Below are 5,366 nucleotides of genomic sequence, written 5' to 3' on the forward strand. Positions count from 1 at the left end.
GCTCACTTTTCATTTATCTTCTGTTAAAAAAAAAATTCAAACAAAATATTTGAGCTGTTCCTTCTCGATGTCTATAAGCACATATCTTCCTTGAACCTGAGCTCTCATGTCTGGGTCCTACCCAGTGGAGCTTATTACTTGTTTGATCTGTAACTATTTGGTTTTGTGCCTCCTGGACCAAGCCCCTCTGGACGTGTCTGACCTTAAAAGAATTACTATTGACTTAGACATCATTAATTCAGCTGTCAACTTTAGTAGTAGTTTGACGGAAGTTAAAGTTAAATCATTCTTTACCTAATCTAGTTTGCTGGAATCCACTCAGTCTAATTGAGGTATCAATTTAATAAGAGACCTTTCACTAAGTTTTTCTTAATACAGGAAGAATACGTCAAACACATTAAAATCCTTATGTGTTATAACAAAAATTTATACCCACGGTTTAAAAACACTAAGTCATTTCTTTTTCATACTTGACTTCACTGTGAAGGCTCAATACAATCAGATTTGACATTTTCAAGTAGGTATTTCTGAGTTATTTAATGGCAGAACTCTGAACAGAATGTATATGACAAGATACACTCTGTCGTGTTCACAGAACTCACAAAAACCTGCTTAAGCTCCTCATAAAGAAACTCTGGTATTGATTTGCTAGGGAATCAAGGATATTTTCTTCTCCACCTGTTTTAGAACTAGCTAGTATAAAGTAACCCACTAAGTTCTGTTACACTGTAGTAATTAATACAAGTTGAACTTGCTATTCTCCCAATTGAGCTTGAATGTTGACAAAGTTATACTAAAAGGAGTGTGCTGAAAGGCTCATTTACAAATTCTGTAAAGGGTATAGAGACAAGGGGGACTTTTATTCTGTCTGTAAGATGTCCTGATTATGCTTGAAATCATCTCTGCAAGTTTACACAGCAGACAACAACCAGGTACCCCATAATGGTTGCATCCAAGCAGCCTGAGCCACAACATTTCTCCTGCCAGTCATATTCATTACCTGTGTCCCCTATTTTTGAAAAGCATGGACAATTGCTAAGCTTTTCTAATTAAAGGCTCTGCGGTAAATATTTTTTTTTTTAAAATCTTTAGAAGTTATTTATATTATTGTTTCAGTTAGGCAGTGAACTGCTATTATGCTGTAGAACTATTTTTTTAAAATGAACCCATATATTTAAAATTTTTCTGACCTTAATGTCATGCTTCTAAAACAATACTATAGTTCATACTTATAGTCCTATTCTAGCAATGGATCTTGAAAAAAAAAGAAAAAAAGTCTTCCTAAATGTCCATTTCAGATTGACTTCTTAGAAGGTTGTCCAGCTGAAAAAGTTAATAAGGTCTTTAGCAGTGCTTAACAGGTGGATAGCTGGACAAAAATAAAGTGATGGTATTATTTGAGATGTTTACTGAAATAATACATCCAAATCTATTCTTCCCATGATTAAAACCCTGCGGCAAAATTTGAGAAAGTAACAAACCTCAAGGATGATTTAAAGACTGGAAAATCTGCCTTACAGAAAGAGATTTAATAGGTTCAATCTATTTAGCTCATAAAAGTCAAGCTTAAGGGATCTATAACATACAAGGGGAGACTGTATCTTTCTCCAGAGGGTTTTTCCACATGGCAGGCTGAGATACAACTGTATGCCTTGACTGAGAGTCAAAGCTCACTAAATGGAAATTAGAAATAAGGTCTGTTTTAAACAGTAAGAATTATTAACCAATGACAAAACTTAATCAGGAATGTTCTGAATTCTGTCATATTTGAAATGTTTAAAGCAAACCTAGACATTCCCTTTTATTTCTTAAATAATGTGCATGTTGTGCAGGCCTGATGTTGAGCTAAAGGATTATGAGCCAATCCTTATGGTCTCTTGCTCACAGCTCCAAGTTTGTGCTGTTCCCTTTCTGGAATGGCCAAGAACCAAACTTGTGTCTGGCTTGTTCAGCACAGGCAGAGAAAGCTCCTGTCCATCTGCAAAATCCCACTATGGTCACATCCACTAAATGTCCCTGTGGAGTCAACCAAGGCATTGAATCATTACCTGGTCAATTACAACAATTAAAAAGGTACTTCATGGTGATATTATCTGATCTACTTGATGAGATGAATCTCCAGAAAACTCTCCCTTTTTTTTTCCTGTTGATTATTGCTACATTTTATTGCTACAGCTATAATCTTATTTAGAAAAGCATGTTTGTGGAGGGATGAATTTATTATTGGCCCATTTAACGTTTTAACAGGCTATAATTACGGATTATGTAACTGAGATCCTAAAGGTTTGAACCTTTACGTGCTTTTATGAGCCATACCATTGGTTCTAGTTCTGAATTCCTTGACTAAAACAATAAAATTGCCAGTTTTTCTTGTGTAACTTTGTTTGAGGTTGTTCAGTTTAATACAAAATATCTTTTCTATTTTTAAGGCAAAGACACCATCTAAGCAAGAAATTGCATAATATTCCCCCTAGTCTCTACGAATAGAGATTACCAAAAACCAACAAACTGCTGCTGGTTCCAAGAGTAAAAGGCATAAATCCCAGAAAGCTGCTCACTTCCAGTGTTAAGGCTTTTGATAAACCTTATTCTTGATCCCAATTAGTACTCACTATGTGTCCTGAACCCCAAGGATTCATTAACCTCATAATTTTTATCACAGTTGTTATAACTGTAAATGCTATTATTCATATAGAAAAACCAGCCTTTAAAGTACCTTGACTGTATTATTACCTTTTGAAGCTTAATCAGCACTTCTCTGCCAAGCTGGCCTCATTACTGGGAATGCCAGGGAACTTGCTGTCCGTGTGAGGAATCTCAATGGAATGAACCTGCATGGCACTTCCAGCAAGGGAAAATGTTAATGGACTTCTATGTTCAAATAAGGATTACTTTGAACATTTCCCAGAGTACAGCCTGAGTGTGAATCAAGAGGCTAAAAGTGTTCTCTTAAATTTTTGGTTATTTCCTAAGTTTTGTCTCTATGAAAATAACTATCAGAATCCTTCAGGTGTTTTTTTTTAGAGACTACCTTCTTGTTCAAATGAAGCAACTTCAATCTCTCTGAGCAGCTCCTTACAAGCCCTGTATTTACTCAAACATTTAATCTTATACTTCTTTAGACTACATTTACAAACTAGTGAAATATAGGAAACTATTTTCTTGGCAATTCTTTCTTTTGATGTTATATTGAAAGAAATTGTGGACTAATTTTCAAGTGCGCATTATAATCCTTACACAGTTCAGACAATATTTAGATACGTAATTTGACCTTTTTGCAAATGAAGGCATCCAGAATTTTGAATTTTACTCTGTAAAACCTCAAGAGAAAAAAAGAGAAGCATTATGGAATATTCTAATATTTATTATTCTAATAATTCTAACACCTGGATAGAAACACCATGGTAGTGGACTGGATGTAGAGAAACATGAAAAAAATTCTTTCACAGCACTGACTGCTACCAGCCAGCAGAAAGCTGAAGTTCACCAGAATACCTCTCTAGATGCAAAATTACCTTCAAACCCAATTATACTATTTATGAAGAAAAAGTTGCACCCACACAGACATACAGGACAGTAAGTCAGCTGTTACTTTTTTCTTTAGACTTTTTTTCTAGCATCAGATATCAGTCCTGAATCTGCAGAGCTTGGCTGTTTAATTTTTCAAAGTTTTTTCTATTTAATCCTAATATCAATGTGTTTGTGCAATATTTAGACTGTTCCTCAGAAAAACTCAGTAGTCAGGCTTTTGTTTAGGAATACCATAGTTCAAAGACTGAAAGAGATAGATGTGTGTGGACCATTTGGCACTTCTTTATTTGTTTATGTCATATATTGATTTTTCCTACAGAGGTGGTGTGAGAGACTGAAATGTTATGGTTAATGGCTTAAACATTATTATGAAGAACTTTCTGCCCATTTTGATCAATTTTGTTCTTACTAGGTCTTTCAAATCTGAAAGTACAATGCTGAGAAATCATGTACTTTTCTGCAAAGAACAGGAGACTTTTTCAGTTTTTCTCAGATTAATTTCCATCTGAATTAGGTGAGACATCATTTTATTTTGGACCAGCTACCCAGACTACAGTTAATAAGTGGGGAGTGTAGGACCAAAGTGATTTTGACCAAAATCCAAATCTTGTTGATTCTTTTTTAAAGGCAATGGGGTGGCAGATGCCTTGAACGATGGCAGGACTCTTGCAGAGTTCAATACTCTCATCTGAAATATTTGATGACGAACAGTTCTGCTCAATGATGTAAATGTACAAACAAGACCATAAGAAACGGGATTTCCAAAACTGTAACTGGACACAATTAATTTCTTTCAATAGTTTTCACTGGGACTTTTTTCTTCTCTCTCATAGCCAGTGCCAGAACCATTATTTAAAAAACCTCTATTATGCACCAGAAATGGTTTGTGCTTTACTTCCAAATTATAGGATTATTGCATTTTTTCTCATAATTAAGCATTATATGTTAATTCTGCTTTCTTCCTTAGAGCCATTAGCATATAAATACAGACACTGACTCACTGTGCAATTCTCTATGAAAGATTAAGTTTTTAAATTTCAATGGACAAACCATTTATTAAAAAATAAATATGCTTCATGAAATTACTGTTGCTCTAACATTTCCATGAATGAATGCACATCTAAAATAGAAGAAATTTTAATACCAAATTGGACAAGATGGAAAAATGATATTTTAGATCATTAAATGCATATTAACTATTATAAACGCTATATTTTGTTTAAAATATATGCCTTTGGTTTAGAGGTTTGTTTTTTTTTCCATTTCAAATCATTCAAAAAAATATGGTTAAGCATTTCCTAGTTCACCTTTCTAACCTTTTGCAGCAATTCAAAAGATCAGATGACATGGTCTCAATATTAATTACTGAAGACTGTGGCAATATTCTGAAGAAATTTGCTGAATTGGAAGAAACCTCAAAAACATGTTTTTCTACAAGGTAAAAGAATTTACATATTCAGCTGCCAAAAAAAGAAAAATAGAAGGAATCTCAGTTCTTCCTCACATCCTATCCATTCTTTGTACTGTTATAAATTGAAATTATATCTATCTACCTATTTATATATATATATATATATCTCCATATCCATTTTTCTAATCATAAAACAAAGGCAAAGACCATGCATAACCACTGATATAGATAACACTCACAAAATCACTGGTGAAAATGAGAGGCTGCTATGTGAGAGATGGCATGCTTGTTTTCAGTTTTATACAATATTCCTCTGTGAGGGGTGACAAAGAACCCCCTGGCAGGAAAGGGAGATTTCATCCCCACCTTCTGATTTCTCAGCCAGCTTTTAGGATGCTGGAGAAGCTGTGGCAGCAACACCAAA

At 34.3% G+C, this 5,366-nt stretch overlaps 1 long non-coding RNA gene across 1 annotated transcript; it reads right to left on the reverse strand.

Moving 5' to 3' along the window:
• Window positions 1–1,125: 1,125 nt before the first annotated feature.
• Window positions 1,126–4,985, reverse strand: LOC146437744 (uncharacterized). Its single transcript, XR_014851971.1, has 3 exons — window positions 4,848–4,985; window positions 2,734–2,841; window positions 1,126–2,016 (listed from the first exon to the last, which is right to left on the reverse strand). It is a non-coding gene; the product is annotated as an uncharacterized LOC146437744 (long non-coding RNA).
• Between the last annotated feature and the right edge of the window lie 381 nt (window positions 4,986–5,366).

This window comes from Lichenostomus cassidix, chromosome 4 (genome assembly GCF_008360975.1).
Source record: "Lichenostomus cassidix isolate B80296 chromosome 4, HeHo_3.0, whole genome shotgun sequence".
NCBI classification, from domain to species: Eukaryota; Metazoa; Chordata; class Aves; order Passeriformes; family Meliphagidae; genus Lichenostomus; species Lichenostomus cassidix.